Source organism: Callorhinus ursinus, unplaced genomic scaffold, assembly GCF_003265705.2.
Source record: "Callorhinus ursinus isolate GAN/ISIS: 27379988/994484 unplaced genomic scaffold, GSC_fseal_2.0 scaffold9, whole genome shotgun sequence".
Lineage (NCBI taxonomy): Eukaryota > Metazoa > Chordata > Mammalia > Carnivora > Otariidae > Callorhinus > Callorhinus ursinus.
The window spans coordinates 13,862,598-13,887,038 of NW_027397071.1; positions in this window are offsets into that span (position 1 = coordinate 13,862,598).

A 24,441-nucleotide genomic window follows, 5' to 3' on the forward strand; every position below is an offset into this window, starting at 1 on the left:
ACAAAGCTCATGAAGATGTGTAAGAATAAAAAATATCCAGAAACCAACAAGGTAAAGCAACAGTGTTTAACATCTAATCCAAGATCCCCAGGTATGAAAAGAGGTGGGATAGAAGAGAGAGAGAGACAGGCTTCTGGCTATGGAATGAATAAGTCATAGGAATAAAAGACAAAACATAAGAAATACACTCAATGATATTGTAACAGGGATGTAAAGGGACAGATGGTAGTTACACTCATAGTGAACACAGCATAATATATAAACTTGTCAAATCACTAAATTTTACTCTTGGAACTAATGTAACATTGCATGTCAACTATACTAAGAAAAAAATAATTAATTACTAAGCCCCATATAGAGAAAAAAAATCACTCAAAATCAACACCAAACTGATACAAATGTTATAATTAACAGAGACGGACATTAAAATATTACACTATGTTCCAAAAGTTAAGTAGAGACTTGTGATATATTTAAAAAAATCCAAATCAAACTTTTAGAGATAAAAAATATAATGCAAAAGATAAAAATTATACCAGATGGGATTAATATTAGATTAGGCATTGAAAAATAAAAGATTAGTGACCTTAAAAACATAGCAATAAGAAACTATCAAACAGGATATATAGAGAGGAAAAATGCATACTAATAAAAATAAGAACAGCTCATCCATGACTTGTGAGACTATTTCAAGAGGCCTACTGCGTATGTAACACAGTCCCTGCAGGACAGGAGAGAGGAGAAAAACAGAAATAATATTTGAATAAATAATAACTAAGTTTTTCCAAATTTGATAAACATTATGAACAACCCACAGATTTGAGAAATCCAGTAGACTCCAAGCATAAGAAACATGAAGCAACATCATAAAGACACATCATAACCATAAAACTCAAAACCAGTAATAAATAAAAAGTCTTTAATAGAGCCAGAAAAAAAAAGAGACACTTTATATGCAAAGAAACAAGTAAAGATGGCAATAGATTCTTTCCTGGAAACAAAGCAAGCTGGAGGGTAATAGAATAACATTTTTAAAATACAGGGGGAAAAAAGTCAAATAGAATTCTACATCCAGGGAAGTATCTTCCAAATGCAAAGACAAAGTAAAGACATCTTCAGATATTTAAAAAATCTTAAAGAATTCATCACCAGCAGATTTTCACTGCAAGAAAAGTTGAAATTTTTCAGGCAGATGGAATACGTCACCAGATATAAATACAGATCGACACAAAAGTAAAAAGAACAAATGGTAACTATGTTAGCAAATATCTGATATTCTCTTCAATATTTAACTTTTTAAAGGTAACTGACTTTTTAAGCAAAAACAACAACGTGTTACAGTTTGCGTCACATGTATAAGCAAAACATGTGACAGTAATTTCATAAAGTTCAGGAGGGAGAAATGGAAACGATTGCATGGTTCTTACGCTTATGTGAAGTGGTATAATATCTTGAAAATAGATTACAATTAGTTAAAAATGTGTCCTTATACATCCTAAAGCAACCAGTAAAAACAGCAGGACACAAAGCTGGGTGGGCTTCTTTGGATTTTGGAGAGAGCAGAAAACATAGTTCATGATACTCCTCCAGCTCCTTTATTGAATGACTTGGAAGGCTGCAAGAAGGAAGACACCCCAGAATAAAACAGTTTTACCACTGTTCTAGACCATGATATAAGAACCCCTGCTATTCTGAGGGTTCTAGAGGGGAGGGGGTGAGGGAATGGGTTAGCCTGGTGATGAGTATTAAAGAGGGCACATATTGAATGGAGCACTGGGTGTTATATGCAAACAATGAATCATGGAACACTACATCAAAAACAAAATGGGGTGGCTGGGTGATAGACATTGGGGAGGGTATGTGCTATGGTGAGCGCTGTGAATTGTGTAAGACTGTTGAATCACAGACCTGTACCTCTGAAACAAATAATACATTAGATGTTTAAAAAGAAGAAGAAGAAGAAGAAGAAGAAGAAGAAGAAGAAGAAGAAGAAGAAGAAGAAGAAGATAGCAGGAAGGGAAGAATGAAGGGGGGGAATCGGAGGGGGAGATGAACCATGAGAGATTATGGGCTCTGAGAAACAAACTGAGGGTTCTAGAGGGGAGGGGTAGAGGGATGGGTTAACCTGGTGATGGGTATTAAAAAGGGCACATACTGCATGGAGCACTGGGTGTTATATGCAAACAATGAATCATGGAACACTACCTCAAAAATGAATGATGTAATGTATGGTGATTAACATAACATAATAAAAAAAAATAAAAGTTGTTCTTAGAAAAAAAATGATGTAATGTTTGGTGATTAACATAACATATTAAAATTTAAAAAAAAAGAATCCCTGCTGTTCCCGTTCAGAGTAAATGACCTAGAAGATCCAGCATTGCTGGAGGAATCCATTATAGCTAAAGAAACGACAAACTATTTAAATAGCAGTTCCTGGTATGCTTCTGAGACCCATTAGAAACTATCACCTAGCTAGAGGACATTGATTAACTATGAAATTGAATGACTTTCTAACGTTGGATATTTTCAGAACCAGTAAGTCATAAGATTTAATAGACACAGAAAAATACCACTGTATAATGGTGAGTATATTTGGCACTGGTCTTAACCAATACCAGATAGCACAATTCAATTACACAAAGAAGTGGACCCAGACAACCATTTTACTTCCCTCTTTGTACCAGTGTCCCTCCTTTAAATCAATACTTTTAGCCTTGGGGAAGGTTTTATATGACCAGTCTGCGGAAAGGGAAGTGAAAACACAGGTCTGGTTCAGAGATATAATTTGCCTGAAATGTAGATGTGTGTTAAAAATATAATATTGCCACACTCCAACTTCACCCCTGAAGGATGGTAATAAGTGGAAATCATTTAAATGGACAGAAATACAAGCAGTGTTTGTGGTACTTCCACTTTGGAGATGGAAGTTGACTGAGATAAGAAAGTAAACAAATTCAAGGGCAATAATAAAAAGTTTGACTGGTTGATCAGGCATCTAAAAAGGTGCATAACTGGATGATCATATACAAAGGGTACAAAAACAAAGCAAAACAATACAAAACAAAATAAAAAACAAGTGACTGGATCTATGGAAGTGAGTACAAAGTCTGTGGGTATTTTTATCTCACTATCAAACCCCACTAGGGAACATCCACTGCAGAAGCACTCAACAACCAAGTGGATAAGATAGATTTCCCAGTGGCCCTCAGTTAACCTCTGTTCTTGTGTATGATGATGTTTTGCAAAGGGCCACAAATGGAGCAGCATGGTAGCAAGGATAGAGGCCATGTAAGCATTCACCAGAATGATTTCATTGACACCAAGACTGATTTAACTACTGCTGTTGTTGATTGCTCATCTTGTCAGTAGCAATGACTAATGCCAATTCCTTCATATGATACCATCTTGTGAAAAGACCCAGCCTGTGATTTAGTGGAAAGTTAATTACATCTGTCTCCTTCAACCCTGGAGGATTCAGTGATTCATCTTTATTGGAATTGACACTTGCTCTGGATATGGTCCTCTGCCTACAATTTTTTCTGCCAAAATCACTATTTAAGGCTTACAGAATGCCTGACTTACGTTCATGGGATTCCACATGATAATATCACACCCAAGGGAACACATTTTTACAATGAAGGAGATGCATAACTGGGCTTCACCAGAAGATCCACTGGTTCTGTGCATCCTCATTCAGAAGCACCCATTTTAATAGAGTATCAGAAGAGCCTAAAGACTCAACTAAAGTTCAGATTTAGGGACGTCATCCTGTAAGACTGGGGTGCTGTCCTCAGAATGCAGTTTATACGTGGAACAAACAACAAATATATGATATTATGTTTCCAATATCTAGAATACACAGATTTGAGGAAAAGGGGCTGACATAGTGTTACTCCCTCTTATCATCACTCTCAGTGACCTACTTATTATTTAAGGTCCTGAGACAGACCACACTCTTCAGGAGAACCTATAAGGACACAGTAAGTTCCAGTGAACGTGAAGCTATTAACTAACTAATTAATTAATGTCTACCTGGCACTAATGGACCAGCAGACCAAGAAAGTAATTATTCTGCTAAAGTTATTCCTGTATAGACCTAGGGTACCTGCTACAAAATGGGGACTAAGATGAGTAGGTCTAGAACTTGTTTCTCTGTACATAATGCCATAATGCTGATAGGCTTTTTTCTGGAAACAATGCAAGAAGATAATAAAGTAACATTTTTAAAGTACAAAAAAAAAAGAAGAAGAAGAAGAAGAAAACAAAAGGAAAGGAAAAGAAAAGAAAAGAAAAGAAAAAAGAGGTGCCTCTGTTCCTCTTTGCCTGATGATAATAATGACCTGACATGGATTAGGTAACCAGGAGTTTGGACCATAGAGCTTAGTCCAGCTGAAGTACTGGAACAATTAAAATCCAAGAAAGAGATGATGAGTATTACTTAGGACTTTGAGATAAGTTGCAATGACAACGATTATAGCTTGTTCCCATAAGCGTGGTAATTAAATTTGTCTTTGAGAGATTCCTGCATCTTGAAGGCCTGAAGACAGAGATTTGTTAATGGAAGCATGGGCTGTAGCAGGCATCTTTGCTGTGCCTATTACATCCTTTGAGCTTACAAATGATTTTTTTTAAGATTTTATTTATTTATTTGACAGAGAGAGAAATAGAGAGAGAGGAAACACAAGCAGGGGGAGTGGGAGAGGGAGAAGCAGGCTTCCCCGCAGAGCAGGGAGCCCGATGTGGGACTCGATCCCAGGACCCTGGGATCACGACCTGAGCTGAAGGCAGACGCTAAATGACTGAGCCACCCAGGCGCCACGCGTACAATTGATTTTAGCTGCAGTTGAAGAATCCTGTAATCCTAGGTTCTTCCAAACTAAAGTGAACACTGTGAACTTTTCCAATTTTTAACTCAGGACCTTCTCCAAAACCACAGGATACCATTCCTCTATTATCCAAGAAAAGCCCAGAATTGATGGGGAAAGATAACCACTGCTGGGGGTAACCCTCCATCGGAGGGCAAAAGTAGCTGGTGGATGAATGCCCTAGCCTCTTATGTTTGGGAAAGAGAATGCTGGAAAAGATTCTAAACAGTTCTTTAAGATCCCAGAAAACTTTAACCCTAACTACTCAGAGCAAATATTTCAATAGTGCACCATTATTTTTTCTTTTCTCTGTTACCTGCACCACTCTGCCCACTTCCTACTCTACCTTTGGAATCATCTTGCAAATACATCCCAGTCATTATATTCCGTTCTACTGAGGGGGAGACCCAAACTGAAAAAGGAAGAAAATGTTTTATTTACCACCGTATTTCCAGTTTTTATATCGATTTCTGGTATATGAGAGTATCCAATAATTGTTCATTTCCAAAGACTTAAGATTATTGAGCACAGGGGAAACAAATATTTAAGAGACCATTTAGTCTGACTGGAGTGAAAACAACAACAAAAACATTGTCTATATGTCCTTAATTTTTTTCTGAAAAGAGCTAAAATTAGAAGGATATAAAAACCAAGATATATATAAGTAGATAGAGAAAAGATAGATGATAAATAGATAGATGATAGATGATAGATAGAAGTGTACCAAGCAGAAGCTCAAGAAACAAGAAAAAAAGAAAGAGAAGGCATTAACAGTACTAAAAAATTGCAAAATAATAATGATAATAATAATTAAAATGTTACTTTCTTCCTCTTTCTAGTTCCCTTTACCACAATTCTCTAATTTCTATTTGGTTCATATGTCATATCATTCTTCTATTCTTCTGCAGATGTCATCATTGATTTTGTTTTTCCTTCCAATAGCCCAATGTAACTTTCATAGATCAAGTTGTATATCAATTTCTAGTTCAAGCTCACAACTTGAGAGTCTGAGCTACAAATCCTAACTGACAAGATAGCAAGTCTTGGCCCAAATGTGGCTACAGCAAAGGGGTCCAATATCTTTCTTCCTGCTCAGCAGGGCTGAGAAGTGCAGAATCCCAGAAGGACTTTGGCATTTATCTAAAAAGAAAATAAGAGAATAGGAAGGAAATGATTGCTAAAGATACAGTAAAATAATATTTTGCAACTTTCATAGTGGATCTTTAATTTTATAACTTCAAGTGTTAAAGAATATAGCATTTTCTTTTTATAAATAAGTGATTCTTTAAAGTGATTAGTTGAAAACATTTGAATCTCACTGTTTAAGAACATTTTACTTGGAATCTTATGAGATAGTATCTAGTGTTTTATTGCAACATTTTATATTCCATGAATATTAGAACTAGTATGAACATGAGCCATCATCTTTGATACTGGTGTTTTAAAAGAAATCCAGAAAATTGGTGTTGGTGTGTCTGTTCATGTGAGCTTAATGCTTAAGAACATCTCAATAATTATGAATTCTTTGAGGTTTTCCTCACGAAAATGGATTCTGGTGAAGTGAAATTGTATATGCCTTAGGAAGGTTGGCTGAGAAATTCAAAATATCCCTGATGAATAATTGGTTCATCATTGTTTACAGCTACAAATGTTCCTGTTTATATTAATGTCAGGCCATCAGACTCCATATTTAGTTTTTCATTCTTGCTAAGCAAGGATGACTGATTAAGGGTGCTAGCAAGAAACTGTTTTCCTTCTGGAATTTAATTAGTTTGACTTTAACTCAAGAAAAGAGATTCTGTTAGCTGTCAGCTACTACTTGGATCTCTAGCTAATTAAGGCTCTGAGGAAGCCTATTAAAATTGTTCAAAAGCCAAGCCCCCTTTAAAACATCTCCAGTGTTTCCATACAAAGAGTGATAGTGATATTATTGCTCACATGTCTTATTTATTGCATTTGTATTGAAAATAAGCCAGGATATGCCATCTATTTAGTTCTGCCTTTTTAAAAATGCTTTGAAATGCATCAACATTTGAAATACAGTACTTTTATCAGGGTGATATATATCTCGATAAAACAGATGTAAGAATAATTTAGAGTACCCTCCTCTGAGACAGTTGCTGAGATATTCCATTTTTTGTGTGTGTGCTTTCAAAGCACTAGTTATTACACTTATGAAAATTCCTGTTGAAATAGAAAATGGAAATTATTTACCTGATTTTTCTTATTCAAGGCGCTATCAATTTAATAATTTGGATTTTCTAGAATCAGACAGATGGAAATATCTAGAGTGGGATTTTTAACCTTGAGACTTGTTAAGGAAATAAAAGGATTTGTTGTCCATGATTAAACCTACACTCTGTAATAAAATCTAATAAAATAAGGCTTATTCAATCTACATTTATACATTTTAGAGTACAGAGTTTGTCCTCTGATAGAAGTGTCTGATTTCCCCCATGAGAAATATATGACAATCTCCAGAGTAAAGATAAAAATATAACTCTAGGCAATTTCAAACACACACACACACACACACACACACACACACACACACACACACACATCTTTCCCATTTTCCCCCAATTTCTACTAGTTCTGCTTTATGCTGTGATATCTGCTTTTTATCTTTAGGGACATTGATAATGAGTCTTAGTCTTTGGACACGCACATGCCCCAAGTTCAGTGTGTGCATATCAAGGCTATAAATTGATTTATGTGAGAAGCTTTCCTTTTTTAAATATTCTCTGCAGGAGGGTAGCCATGACTTTGAGATATTGCAGAGACATCTCTGTCTCTCTAAACTCACCACATGGGCTCCATTGTCTCTGAAAAGAAAGCTCCAAATTCATAAACTAATGCACTAAGGAAAGAAACTGCCAGTATTCTCTTCTGTTTAGAGCGAAACCTGGAAACCAGTGTTTAGTGTTTCATCAATAGAAATGCCAATATAATTTCGGGAAAAAATAATGAAACTGTCCCTGGGAATGCTAGCCAAAATTTTTACTTATTCATAACTACATATAAATCATTGTGTTATTCCTAGCATAGTAACTAGTACAAAGTAGCAGCTTCAAAAACATTGTTTATGGCATCACCAAATGTATGCATTGTATTTCATTCAGTATGGTATGAAGGATAGGCTTCTAATCTAAGAAGGCTTAATTTGGGAGGCAGTGGTTGCAAAATTATATAACAATATTTGTATGTGTGCATAGAGAATTTTTTGAGATGAGAGGCAGATTCTCAAAAAACAAAAAACTTTATCATGTAGGACTTTGTATTGTCTTAGAGCATTATTTCTTTCCAAAAAAAAAAATACCATGTTCACAATTACTTTATTGCAAAGAGATAATATTTTATTCACCAGACCAAAAAATGAGAGAGGCCAGTTAGTGGTCCAAGGATGTACTGGAACCAGAGTCTTAAACATTCTTTCTCTGCCCTGTCACCCCAACCTCTCACTCTGTGAGTTAGCTTGTACTGGAAGCACTGAGCTTAAATTTTTTCTAGACTTCCATTCAATAAATGAGAAAAACAAACAACTTTTCCTTCCCATATCCAGTTTTTTATTTTTATTTATTTATTTATTTATTTTTTAAAGATTTTATTTATTTTTTGAGAGAGAGAGAATGAGAGAGAGAGCACGAGAGGGAAGAGGGTCAGAGGGAGAAGCAGACTCCCCGCCTAGCAGGGAGCCCGATGTGGGACTCGATCCCGGGACGCCAGGATCATTACCTGAGCCGAAGGCAGTTGCTCAACCAACTGAGCCACTCAGGCGCCCCCATATCCAGTTTTTTCAATCCTGGCAAAGACTTATCTTAGCTCATTTATTCACCCCTTTGGCAAGAATACTGAGGGAGTTTGATACATGGAGAAAGACACTGGTCAAGCAAAATTATAAATGTTCCCTACACAGCCCAAAACCAAAATGAATTTAACAATTCAAAATAATTAATTTAAGAAAGAATTTACTATAGGAGAAGATTCAAATTGCTATCATTAGTGTAAGTTCAAACACTCTGAAAGAATAAGTGTAACATGATAGTGAGACATAGACATAGGAATCTATAAAAGTTGGCAGTGCAGATCTGAAAATTGGAATGTAGGCATCAGCATAAGGATTGTGTCTAGTAACATGAGTAGGAGTGCTATGTGAAAGAAAACGTGGGCTTAAAATGGGAGAATTTACAGGAGAGTGAATGGTTAGCAAAGGAAAACACGGGGGTTAAAAATATATGTAAGAACCAGGAGAGTATACAGTGAACAGAAGTCAAGGGTCCTAACCAGAGCAATCAGGCAAGAAAAAGAAATAAAAGGCATCCAAATTAGAAAGACATAACACTGTCTCTGTTTGCAAGTGACATGATCTCATACATAGAAACTTAAAAACTCCACCACAAAACTGTTACAACTAATAAATTTAGTAAAGTTGCAGGATACAAAATCAATATACAAAAATCAGTTGCATTTCTATACACTAATAACTATTGGTTTCAAATTTTCACTGGAGGATTTGTTCCACTTATTTGAAAGGAAAAAAGAGCAAGTTCATGAGTTTCTTTCAGCCTTTTGGGGAGCTGAACTAGTCCTGGAGAAGATCTCCAATTCAAACATTTCCTTTGCTCATTTACCTTTCTGGGTTCCACTTTTTCCTTCAGTTTTCATCCAGTAATTCCTTATTCTATTGACAATTTTTCATTGCATTTAAACTTTTAAATTTTGTTTTGAAACTGTATTTGCTTACATGAATTCAAATAATGTAACCCATCATGGTCAAAATCAGAACATCATCCTGAAACTTGATACGAACCTTGATCAATTTGGCCAGCTAAATCTATTTGTTATATGTAGATTAAGTTTAAATCTAGAAGCCTGAAACTTATAAAGTGGCATTAGGTTTAGAATGTTTGAGGGTATTAGGTATGGAAATAATAAATCCATGCATTTTCTTAATTCTCTATTTCCCCTCATAGGTCTGAACAATAAAAAAAATGATTCCTATCATTTCAGCATTAATCAGCAATACCTGAGGATCAAATTATTTCTATTAAAAGATACTGAAAGTAGAAATAATTATTAAAAAGGAATTAGACAATAAGTTAGTAAACTAAATACAATAAATAATTGAATGGCTCAGTAAATAAGTAAATCAGTAAATAGGTAAGTAAATAAAAAACAGATGCAATGTATCTTTAAAGGTGGATACATCTTCAAAAAATCTACAATCTAGCATTTCTTTAAGCTTAAGCTATTGTGGAATACTTTTACAAGTTGGAATGGGTGCAAAAAAATTTCCCAGATCTAAAAAATACATTTTTACAAGTATAAATATATACTTGAAGTAATATTAATATTTATGAACATTTTCTCAATTAAACAATGACATATTATCTAGGATCCATATATAATGTTAAAATATTCAAAACCAAACAAAATAGTGCATACTGATGGGGCCTTACTCATATTCCCTTTAGCAGCCCTTGCACTTCTAACCAGCTTCTGCCTGCACTGGCCTCTTAATAGTTCACAGATGCTCTCTTCTCTGAAAAATTACCCTTAGCTGAATGGTAGCTTCCTCACCCAGGAAGTAAAACACACCACCCAGGGGAGGCCTACAACCAATGACTGACTGACACAGGTGTGGAAAGAACAGCCTTCTTGTCCAAGAACACAATTTTTCTTCCTGAAATCACTATGGAATTCTGAGGAAGCTGGACTCACTGCAACTGAAATTATAAATTTGTTTGATTCCCTCACTCCCTTTGATTATACTCTCAATAAATTATGTGCGTGTATATCTCTGTCTCTTCTATAGAACCTCACCAAAGATAGTAATTCAACCTATCTCTTTCATTTTCAAATACCTAGGAGAGAAAACTGATTTAATCAACTCTGATCATTCATCTTGCTTGGTCCAAAGAGCATGCATCAGAGATGTTAACAGCAGTAAAATACAGCAAGACTAGAGGCAAAGGAGGACAGAGATATTCTGAAATTCACCAGATCAAATTATATCACTTTTCTCCTTTACAGAGATATGTAAACTCGATTCCAGTACAAGTTAGGCTTTCTATTCATTGGTGAATTATTAATTTTATTGCTGACCCACTCCATTGTTATAGTTCTGATATAATACAAAGTCTTGGAAAATAGAATCTCAGTTTTGAATACTTTTTGAAAGAAAGCTTTTTTTCTATTAAATTTTATTTTCAAACAGGGTAAACTAATAACAAAGCAAACACATTTCTTGTCCCCAGTGTAACAAAAATGATGAATACTAGGCTAATACCCCTAAGATCTATTTATGTTCCTAGTTAAGCCACAAATCAACTGCATGCCTTTGAAATTTAGCTTTTTATCTGTAAAATAAGAGAAAGGTATTGGATTGATTTAATTCCAACAAATATTTATTCAGTGTCTATTGTATGTGACTGTGGTCTTTTGACTTCAATATTAAATATGGTAAGGAAAACAGGCTACTGAGCCAAGATCAGTATAAATTTTGTGATAGAGGTATTTTTAAAAATTCAGGAGGGATTGAGTCAAATGGAAAAATTAATATTGGTTAGAGGTCAATGGAAACTTCAGATGTGGCTGGTATCTGAGGTAAATGTTGAAAAATGTGTTGAATATTAATGGACAGAGGAGAAAAATTAACATAGGATTAAATAACAGTGAAGCAAATGCATGCAGATTTCAAAGAACATGGAATATTCAGGGACATTTTCAAAAGGCAAATATAATAAATAATATATAAGAATTTGTGTGTATAATCACTTGTACAGATGCTAAATTATATAAAATATAATATTTCCTACATTTTAGTATTCTTACTCAACCTCAGATATATAGCATGATTCCCATTGTCATTAAGAAAAATATTAGAGGGGCGCCTGCGTGGCTCAGTCATTGGGTGTCTGCCTTCGGCTCAGTTCATGATCCTAGGGTCCTGGGATCGAGCCCCACACTGGGCTCCCTGATCCGCAGGAAGCCTGCTTCTCCCTTTCCCCCTCCCCCTGCTTGTGTTCCTTCTCTTGTTGTATCTCTCTCTGTCAAATAAATAAATAAAATCTTAAAAAAAAGAAAAATATTAGAAATAACAAAATGAAGCATCATCTGATTCTCATGCTCTTTTCATCACCTTTTCCAATACTTTATAAACTGGTCTATTTCTACATAAACCATCCTTCTTAAAATCTCTTCTAAAACCGACAACAAAATGAATAAAGAGAGAATCAATTACTGCAAAGCTTTCTAGATCTTTCTTTTCAGATATGGGCATAGACGACAGAAGCTTTTTTAGAAATAATAGGCTAGCCAGGCAAAATTCAAATGCATATTATGCCATTGTCTGTAATTGAAAATGATTCAATGATATATTTGAAACATATCTTTACGTGAAAAGGAAAAAAAACATTTTTTTAAATAAAGACTCCATTATAAAAGTAAACCTATAGTCAAAATCATTTTGTTGGACTGCTTTATAAATTTCTAATGCTTTTTCAGTAAAGGTTTTATTTAGTTTAACAGAACATTCTAAATTTAGGCAGGATTTTTTGGGAAAAGTGAAAGTTAATAATAAATCAAGCATTATAATACAATATGTTCAATGAAAGTGTCCCAATCCAAAGACAAGTAAAGGAGATACTTATTTAATATGTTTGAAGGTAATATGGAGAAAGATGTTGTCTTATTAATTCAGAACTTACTGCAATATATTATGAGCTCAAGTACTAACCACTTTGGCTAGAATTATACATTTTAACAATGAGGACAAATTATATCACATTAGAATATATAATCTGGCATTCACTTTTTGGTGCATTGAACATACTACTGAATATTTAATCCAATTTCCTTAAACCTATGTTTTATTCTATGTAAAATATTAAGTTTCATATGTTAAACAGGGAACAATGTTGGTATTGTGTAATTATTTACTTGAAGTGATGTTAATATATATGATAATATGAATATAAATTAAGGAATATAACTTGTTTTATGAAATCTGTCTTAACATTTTCTGTTAAAATTTTAAAACTCCTAGAAACCTGTCATTTCTGAAATAAAACTAATCTAATAATATACAGGTGAACAAAGTTATTTAACACAGAATGCAGCAAATTTAACTTGCTGATTATAGGCTTAATTTCATAGATCGTTTATTTCTCTATAGTAAAAATGTACACATTAAAACGGTAAATTTGCATTTTTCAATTCAATCCTTGTTTTTCCCAATTTGCAAGTTATTTTTTGCATTTTATGTATCTGAAAATGAGTTATAGTTTAAAACAAGAGAAAACACTCCAAAACCATGCCAATAACTGGGCAAAATTTCTCATAGTTTGTGCAAAGTACTGCCATAAACACATTGTACAAACTTTTATTATTTTAACACATTGTAGGCATTGTTATAACTCTATATGTTTATCTTCTTCAGCACAATATTAACATTTCAAGGGTAGGATTCATGTGCCCTCTACCTATAATCTGAACACCCAGCAAAATGCTGGTTCATAGAAGGTATAACATGTACATAAAATTACATTTTAATTTTTTATCTAAATTACCATATCGGCTTACAATAATTACATGAGGTTTAAACACTGCACCTGACTGAAGGTAAGTATATTTTCACTCCAAATATGAAGCATTTTCTTGAAACTTTAACAAATCATGCCAATTTTCCTCCTTACCACTCACTGTAGCTGTCACTATGCTATTACTGGCAAACTGTCTTACGTAAAACACGTAAGTGGGTATAGGTAGGAGATATCTACACATATATGAGCACACATATACACAATATAAAGGCCTGGGTTTTATAGAGAATAATCTGATTTACTTCCTACTAGGCAAATATCACAAAAGTTACTGACTGAATATACCAATGTCTTTTAGCAAAATTATGGAAGAACTATGATGAGAAAAACTGTGAGAACTGACAAAACATTAAAAGTTTTGGAAGTTTATTTGAATATGCAATTTCATGAAACAAGTAGATCAATCATTTCCACCCTCAGTTATAGTGATGGAGCAGCAGTATAACTTAATGGGACAAAGTTTGGACTAGAAATAAAAAGATTCAGGATATTGTCTCAGCTTGGTTTGCAAGACTGTGACCATACTCGGGTTGCATTGTCTGAAATAATGAAACCTAGCTTCACTGTAATAATATTCAAATGTGTTTTTTTACTTATATTTTGTTTTGAAATTATAAATATATATTAACTTTAACTATATAGTGATATGCTATATTAAATAATATATGATATATATAGTATGCTATAATATATGCATTAGTATAATATATAAATATAATATACTGAGGGTTGCTGGAGGGGAGGTGGGTGGAGGGATGGGGTAATTGAGTGATGGGCATATGCAACTGATAGATATATGCAACTGATGAATCACTAAACTCTACCTCTGAAACTTAAAAAAAAATGTGCAGATTATAAAGAGAATTATAAAGAAAGAGAAACAAGTGTAAAGAAGACAGGGGATAAGAGGAATAAATTTTATTAAATACTTAAAAAATAAATATTTATTTTATATATGACATATATATTATGTAATTGTATAAAAAGAACAACCAATGTCAACAGCTTAAAAACAAGCACACCCAGATAAGCATAAAACTAAAATGGTTGAATCAAATATATATGGGTTTGCTAGGATAAAAAATAGTTGAGCAATCACAAGCAATGAGTGTTGTTTTTAGTATGCGTTATAAAACAAATATGGTGTTGATTAATCAGGAAAGTCGGTTATCAGAAGTTATTTAGGAAAACTATAAAACACATACAGTTATTTATATTAAACACGTAAGTCTTGGCTAACTCAGGTCAATTTATCCTTGTACATTTCTATATCGTTACATCAACAAGGATGTGAACTCTTTGACATCCTCTTTGCTGTCACATCACAGCCAACTGTCCTATATTGAACAATACCAAACACATGACAGTATTGTTTTAACTAGTCTTTAAAATGTCTTTTTTAGTAGTCCAAATGATTAAAATAATGTGACTCATGTGCAATAGCCTCATTTATTAAGTTAGGATGCAAATGGAGTCTATAATAGAGGATGCAATAAAAAGGAATATGTCAAAGCGTTTTAAATAAAAGAGTAATATAATCGCAAGCTATAACCAACATGACTCAAAATTTATCAGATAAAGTGTTCTTTCCAAGGAAATCAGTAAAATAAAAATATATAGAATATTATTAGAATGGATACTTGTTTCTAATTTCTATGACCTAATATACTCATCAAAATGAGAAATTATTTCTTTAAAGCAATCTTTTATTTCATTTTTTGTTTGCTTCATGATTTCTTTGTAGAGCCATAATTTGTTTTAATCATCTTGAAAAGGTCGTTACAACCAACAACACCCTACTTGGTAAAAGCTACAAGAAATCATTAATTCTTTTAATCATTTTTAAAGCACATTCCAGAAGAATTGGAAATCTATATCAAAGGTTACTTCACATGCAAAGTATTCCAGTGAGTTAAAAATGCAATTTATCAATTATACAATTCTTGCTGGTAAAACAGAACAGGCAGTGTTCATATATACATCTATGAGAAAATTGCCATAGGCCTCTATCCATTGACAGTATGCTACAATGGCACCAATTTCTTGTAAATTATCAACAGAATAGAATAAATAAGGGTCAGCAGATCTTGTTGGTATATTTATGAATGAAAACATTATCATTATAATAATTGTATCCTTGTTGTCAACATCTTTTTCAGTACTGGTGAACAAGAATAAGCATTATCATTGATGTAAATGACAAAGATGTTGGAATCTATTATCTGTGAAATGATGATTACCTAGAGTATTTTAGGTACTAAGGTGATATTAACTTTTTATCTTATTTTGAATAACATTAGTGTCTAATGCTTTTGCTTGGGATTGTGAGACTTCCCTTAGTCCTGCAGACATAGAAAAAGTAGTCAAAAGCAACAACAAGGAGGAGCAGGGGAGAATTAGAATAACATCCATCTAACTTAATGACACTTTTACAAATAATGCATAAATAGTGAAATACTTAGTATTATATATGCACTAAGATGTAAAAAGTCAAAATCCATAATCTATCAATTTAAGATAGAGCTCTACAACTGTAGCCCTTTGAGTTGAAGATATGATACAAAAAAAAAAATTCAAATCTTAACTGAAAGTCCTAACTAATGAAATAAAAGCAAGTTTTGTCATTTCCAGCTTAGGTTTTAACTGTGACTTTTAAAATGATTTTTTGCTCCAATATTATTCAACTAGTATTTTGAAAAGTCAAGATCAATCTAATTAAGATAGTTATAATTAGAACCATAGTATTGGTTGTTTTTTTTCTTTGAAGAAGTTTTCAATGACAGTGAGTCAAAGTGCTCATTTTTAAACGATCGTCCCATTTGAGAAGCATCAATTAATGGTGTGATTTTATCAACATCCATTGAATTCCAGGCAAAGATTTCTATAATGTTACTAAGCCCTAGGAAGAAATATAGGGGAAATGTTCAGTCCAAATGTTTTACTGTAATGTATTTAACATCAAAAATGGGTGACAGAACAGAGCAGATCTGAAAAGAACATTCACCCAAAGATGCTTCCCCTATGGAGCACCAGGAAGCTGCAGTGTTGGCTTAAATAATAGTCATTATATTTATTAATATCCTAACCTAGATGGGATCAACTTACAATAGAAAGAGAATAGACCAGAGAAGTCTCAGGCTTAGAATTAAAAAATGCCAGAAAACTCCATCCACCCCAGTTGCCGTAGTCATAGCCCTGAAGCAAGAATCTAAGACTGAAACTTTCAAAAACTAGAGGTCTCCAACCAACATTTCATGAGCTTTACTTCTCAGTTCCTTACTTCCTTAATTTTATCTTTCCCATCTCAGCTTCTGACCTCAGCTCGAAAAATGCTCCTACAAGCTGTTCAGTTTCATTTTCTGCTCTTGACCTAATCATGGCCTTTTTGTTTTCATGAAAAGCCTCTGCTCATATCTAACTGTAAATTTCAACCCTCCAGTGGTTACAATGTTCAGATCCCTCTCTGACTTCAAGTGAACCTGAGCTCCAAACATGTGACTGCATTTGACTATCTTTAGCATTGTTTGTCTATGCAATATAGTTCTTAAATTCTGCTCTTAGATTTTAGGCTCCTAAATCATACCCATAGCCTCCAAGGCTAAATTGGACAAAACTTTTTGCCAGTGTTTAAACAACCTCTGAATTCATAGACATTTCTCTTCTGGCTTCCCACAGCTTTCCTGCTTCTTCCTTTATGACTACTAAAGAAATTTCCTCTAAATCCAAAAACCTTCTCCTGAAAGAGGCAGAGCGAAAACTGCTGAAAGAGTATAATACTCCAGTTCTTTATTCAGAATTTACAGAACTATTATTGGAAGGAATCCAGAAGTATCAGTTTCTTTTAAAATTAGCTCATGATTCTTGGTTTTCTGCCAATTGTATTTCAAGGCCAGGAATTGGAGGGAAAATGCTGTAAAATTTAGTGTTGCTTCATGTGCCAAAAGTCTAAAAGAACCCACAATGTAACAAATTAAATTAACTGCAAGATTTGGAATATCATGACTATAATAAAATGTATCATACTCTCAGAGCAGAGTTTTTAGAAAAAAAATGCTCATATACACAGGTATCACTGCAACTTACTTCTGGGTAGAGGTATTATTGCCTGCTGTTAGTGAAATGATAGCTGTTTCCACATTCATAAACTGGAATATTTTTAAAATAGTATTCTCCCCCTCTGTATCTACTATATATCCTCTTTCATTTAAAGAAACATAGTATCTGTCCATCAAGTCTCCTTCAGCGCCCCAGTTTTGAATTGTCTGTTATCTCCGCTATCAAACTCAGCAGAAATAGTTATATGTCAGTGTTTAGACATACATGCTTCAATATTGAATCATTACAAAACTCCACTCCTGGATAGTATATATCACCTTCTAACTTCCATTATTACCCACATAGGATTATAATATTACACATTCAACATTTATTGGAGGTTTATTTGAGAATTGTCATGTACCTAAAATTTCATTGTATTTTTGTAAACAAAATAGGTAATATGGATCATTTTTATATATGGTTTGAGGTTCAGAATATGAGGTAGGCCAACCCATTCCTCTCAGAATTCAGAGCTGGGAAGAAAAATGAGCCCACCAGGAAAGATGTATGCTTTCTGTGAGATAATTAAAACTCTGTAGGACATTGTATTTTATTCTTGTGTTTGGCTGCTAAAAGATTCAGAATTAAATTATTTTTTCTTAGCATAAGTATTCAAGTAAATTTGCATTTATTTTTCTTCTCTTCCTCTCCATTTTGATATTTAGTTCAAAAATTTTAATTCTCACTGTGACTTTTTGATTTGATGTATCTACAACTTTTATAACTTTTAGGATTGTATAGCCTACATAGTTATTTAAAGTAACATGATGATGCATATTTCCGTGTTCACAATGAACTACATTCACAACGAATGTAGTTAACAGAGTAGAAAGACGTAATAACTGGAGGTAGAAAAAACACCTTTCATTTTATACAAAATAAATTTTTTGTTTAATCTATTAATTCAAATAAGTAGAGGATAGAAGTAATGTGCATAAATATGAGTGGAAGGGTAATTGGTAATAACAAGTGAAAACTGCTGCAAACTTAAAAGCATAACTTAGAAAAAGTTATGTTTGGTGTCATGAAATCAAATGGGATATTACTCTAATATCAGTCCTCCGAGATGAAGACTTTTGTCAGCTGGGTAAAGAGAAAAAAAATATGAATAATCCTGACCAATGCTATCTTTGCTTAAAAAATCAAAAAAAATTACTATCCTTGAGAAGGACAGGGAAAAGGCTGGGTGGGGGGCATTGTTAAAGGAAAAAGAAACAGAGGAAATGACAGAAATCAATGCAATGGTCAAATTTTTCATTTATAATAGAAACTAGCCCCATAATGCTATATGCTAACAGGGCATCTACACTCATTTTGTGACTTAATATTTAGGCATTAGCCAAGAAAAATATCTACTTTGTTCCCAAAAAATGCACACCACTGTTAGAACAGTGAGGAAAGGAGCTTTGAGATGTCAGGAGCCTGCTCTGACTTCTGTAATCGTGATTGTACTGTCATTCACATTGTAATTATCATCATTTACATGGCCTGAAAACAGATGAGATTATATTCTTCAGGATATATTGTTGCAAACCTAATGGCTTAAATTATACAGTTTTCTAACAATATAAAAATGTTACATGCAAACATTTACATTAAGGGAGCCCAATTTCCTTCATTTTTTGAACACTTTGGTTAGCTATTTTCAGAACTTCTTAGAACTATTATTTCCAGGAGAAATTTATAAGCAGGGTTCATAGTTGCTTTGAAAATCAAATGATAAATGTCCTAGAAAAATGAAAATGTCCAAGTTTAAAAAAAAAAAGGTGAATTGTTAAAGTCACATCCAAGGCCTCTAAAAATATTTTTGTGCTGTTCAACAATAGTGATGTCCTAGTTTTCACATAACTTCCACATTAACAATATGGGTTTTGTCAGTGAAGCTTATGGACCCTTGGATATTTTAAGCATTCGTAGACCTCAAAGCCTGATGCCTTTTAAACAACTTTTTCTCTATTGATATTTATATTGTGTAAATTTCTGTTCTCAAAATTCATTATTTTGACTACATTTTATAATTTTACCCACAATCATTTTTGCATATTATTGTATTTATGTATATTTTTTTACTGAATAAAAATCTTAGACACACAGCTTGTGCAAATTACTACAATACTTCTACTCAGGGCAATGGAAGAAGAGCTTATCCGAGATCCTCTCTCCCAGTGAGGACAACTAGAAAATTTATATTTGAGAAAAAAATATATCAAAATCAGATTGAAGCTCAGAAGACAACAAAGATGTGAGGTAATACAATCACAGAAAGAATGGAAGCCTAGACAGGGTCTGCCTTTTCCCTTGAGGTACTTGTCAAATCTAAAAGAGGCAAAAATGAGAGGCAAAAATGAGCCTGAGCTCCTTGGTCTCATGGGCTGGAGTCAAACAATTGGAGTTCTGCATGTGACAAGTAGGACAATGGTGACAGGTAAGGCATTGGAAGAAACAAGTTATTAGAGGGCAAGGAGAGCTGGCAATAATGTGGCAATCACAAAGATTGAAGCACATTCTCCAGTCTGGTTAAAGATTTACTGTGCCTAACCTACCTCCAAAAAGCAACAAGAGTAATTATTTCGGAAAGGAGGTAATATAATTAAGAGACTCAAATCGCCATGATTAAAAAGAAAAAACAAACGAAAAACAGCAACTCAATGCCTGACATTCAATCAAGATATGTAAAAATAACAATAATTGATAAGAAATAGAGAAAACAAATGATAGTGATGGGAGCAAAGGTTATCCAGATATTGAAGATGTCATATATTGACTTTCAAACAAATGTGATTGATATGTTTCAGATATCTAAGTGACAAGATGGAGGATTTCAGGGAAAAAAAGAGATAAAACAAGGATAATGAAAAACAAAAGCTGCCTCAAAATACAAAATGGACTTAAATGGCAGATTAGACAAATTAGAAGAGAGAACTGTTGAATTGTATTATATGTAAAAAAAAAATAGGATTGCAGAATGAGGCATAGAAAGAAATGAATATGAAACAATTAGAAACAGTATGTCAAAGAGACTTCCCTTTTCAATTCTGACAGGTAAAGACCTTGGAAGTCTTCCCTCTTGTTATAAAAATAAAGTTTTGAACAAAAACATGAGTTACCTTTCTTGGACCATTATAAAACTGAGATTGCAAAAGCAAATTGCCACTCTGAAATTTGGAAGACAGAGGCAAATTCAGTCACAGCTAATATTTCATTACCTAGAGCAGAAGCCGCTGGAGCTACAAAATGATAGAAATAGTAAAATTTTGATAAATTAGTGGATATTGAAACCTTTACCAGGTTCTCTTAGTGAAGATCCAGAACAATTCTCTTGAGACTTTGGCAGGGAGACAGTAAAAGTAATCATTGTGAAATATGCCCAGATTATGCTCTATTTAAAAGGCCTACTCTCCAGAGCAAAAACTTTATCAGAGCTTTACTCCAGTTGGGGAAGGAATTTCCTCACACCACAGCCCCCTCTAGCATTCCTTTCTCTATGTGGGGACAGGGCAGAAACACATGTGAAAGTCACAACCGGAGACACAGGTCCACGAAAAGACTGAGATTTAATCACAAGATTGTAGAGTGTTTCCCCACCTCACACTTTAGCACCACACCAACAGAGTTCCTTGTAATGGCATAGATTGCAGATGACAGAGATGCAAGAGGCAGACTTTCTCTAAGGAGACGTACTCAAGGATGAACAAAGTCAAAAGAGGAAACAAAACCAAGGACTGTAGGGAAACTGAAGCCCCTGGCAGCTACAGCATTAGCCAACATTTAACATAGCCCAACTCCTAGTCAGACTAGCATAAAACCTCACACAAAACGTATACTTTCATTAGCTTCTATTACCCAAGACAACACTTCTACTTTAAAAAAAAAATTACATGGCATGCTAAAAAGCAAGAAAACTTTCCATATGAAGGAACAAAGCAATCATCAGAACCAAACTCAGATAGGACACAGCCTGGAGCTCAGTCTTGGGGGGGCACCACATTTTTGTTGGCTTTACCTCAAGGGACCCCACCAGGTCCTCATAGTAAGGATATGAGGAAAACCCCTTCATATTTCAGGCAAGGGGAAGAGGAATGTAATCAATATTTTTAAAGATTTATTCATTTTAGAGAAAGAGAGAGCATGAGCAGGGGGAAGGGTAGAGGAAGAGGGAGAAAAAGAATCCCAAGCAGACTCCCCACTGAGTGTGGAGCCTGACACAACACAAGGCTTGATCTCTTGACCCTGAAATCATGACCTGAGCTGAAATCAAGAGTCCACACTTGACCAACTGAGCCACCCAGGCACCCTGGAATGTAACCATTTAAAAATATGGCCTGTATGCTATCTATAACAAAAGCCTACCTTCCAAAGGAAAATATTTTACTAGAGCCTTATCAGATCTGGAGGAAAAACTATTGTCTAACTCCAAACCCTCCAGATTGCCTTTCTCACCTGAAGCGAAGAAGAAAGTTAAGAAATACTTGTGAATGTCACAGCCTAAGGACAGAGATCCACTAAAACACTAAGATTTACTCATAAAATTACGGAATGCTTTCCTTCTCCAACACTTTGTCATCACACCATAAGTCCTCCAGTCTAATAATTGTGGATTGCAGCTGAGAAAGCTGCAAGGTACAGAATCTATTAAAGAAGGAGTTCTTAGAGAAACCCAAAATTCATAGGGGAGACATAAACAAGGACAGCAGAGGAAATTGAAGTCTCTGCCATCTACTACAGCAAACATTAAACATAGCCCAAGTTTTAGCCAATTATGACTCAAGTATATGCTAAAACCCTGTTTGCCTCAGTTCCTATTACCAGATGCATCATTTCCTGCCTTTAACAAAACAACAAAATTACAAAAAATTACATGCTGAACAACAAGGAAATACACAGTCTGAAGATACAACACAAGCATCAGAAAATGACTCAGATATGACATTGGACTATCAGGCATGACATGTGGAATTATCAAAGAATTTTAAATATCTTTTGTGTAAGCCATTTAAATTTAAAAAAAAAATTAAATGGTTTATATGTTGACTTCTAACAGAAAAAAAAAGGACAACATGTACAAATGAGTGAGCAATGTAAACAGAGAAACAGAAACTCTAAGGAAGAATCTGAAGGAAATAGTAGAAATAATAATAATAATAAAACTATAACAGAAATGAAGAATTCTTTTGATTGGCTTATCAGTAACCTGGACGCACTTGGAGATAAAATCAGAATCAATGAATTTCTAGATAAGTCACAGCAAAGGCAAAGAGCAAAAAGGAATGAAAGGAACAGAACAGACTATCCAAGAACTGTAGGACAATGTAAAAGATGAAATACTCTTTTAACTGGAACCAGAAAGAGAAGAAACAACACAGCTGAAGGAGTATTTGAAACAATTATTACTAGTAAGTTTCTAATATTAATGATGAACAAAAAACCACAGACCGAGAAAACTCAGAAAACCCTAAACCGGAAAAATACCAAATATCAATAAATACCAAAAATAAGTAAACCTAAGCACATTACATTCAAGCTGTCAAAATAAAAAAATAAATAAATAAAGAGAAAATCTTAAAGGAAAACAGAAGGGAAAAAAGAAAACAAACACCTTACTTATAAAGACATGAGAATGAGAATTACACTGAACTTCTCATAAGAAACCATGTAAGCAAAAAGTGAAGTAATGAGCAAAAATATTTTAAAAAAATGAATTGCTTTGCTATACATCAGCAATGAAAACTTGGATTTTGACATCAAAAACACAAGATTATTTCCACTAGGACCAAAAAATGAAATGCTTAGGTATAAGTCTAATACAATACGTACAGAATCTATATGTGGAAAACTGCAAAACTGATGAAAGAAATCAAAGATCCAATAAACAAAAAACTGTTTTGTGTTCATTGAGTGAAAAACTCATTATTGCTACGTCAATTCTTTCCAATTTACTATATAGATCAATACAATCCAATTAAAATCACAGCAACCTATTTTGTGGATATTGACAATCTGATTCTAAAGTTTATATAGAAAGACAAATGACTCAAGATAACCAACAAAATACCGATGAACAAACTTGGAAGACAAGTACTTCCTGATGTCAAGACTTTCAATAAAACACAATAATTAAGACAGTGTGGTGTTGGCCTAAGAATAGACAAATGTATCAGTGGGGAAAAAAATGGAGATTCTAGAAGTAGATCCACACAGTCAACTACTTTTAAGACAAAGAAGCAAAATAATTCAATGGAGAAAGAATAACCATTTTAATAAATAGTGCTGGAAAATTGGACATCCATATGAAATAGACACAGGCGCACGCACGCGCGGGCACAAAATGAATCTAGACATAAACATAGATGTATCTGTCACTAAAGTTAACTCAAAATGGATAATAGACTTGAAGAGAAAATTCAAAACTATAAAAATTCTAGAAGTAAACACAGAAGAAAATCTATGTGACTGTGAGTTTGTCAATGAATTTTTAGATACAACACAAAAAAAAAAGACAAAAAATATTGTCGGAATTTATTAAAATTTAAAACTTCCTCTTTCTGTGAAAGACACTGTTAAGGAAATAAACAAGCCACAAAACAGGAAAAATATTTATAGAGATATATATAATGAAGGAATTGGATCCAAAATACACAAATAACTTTTAAAACTCAAAATGAGGAAATAACATAATTTTTAAAGTGGACAAAAGATCTGAACAACACTTCACTAAAGAAGATATAAAGTTGGCAAAGAAGTATATGAAAAGATGCTACAGATCATTTTTTTATTACAGGACTGAAAATCAAAACAGCAATGAGATGCCAAACATGCTTATTAGAATGGCTAACATACAAAACGCCGGCTATACCAAATGTTGGTGAGAATCT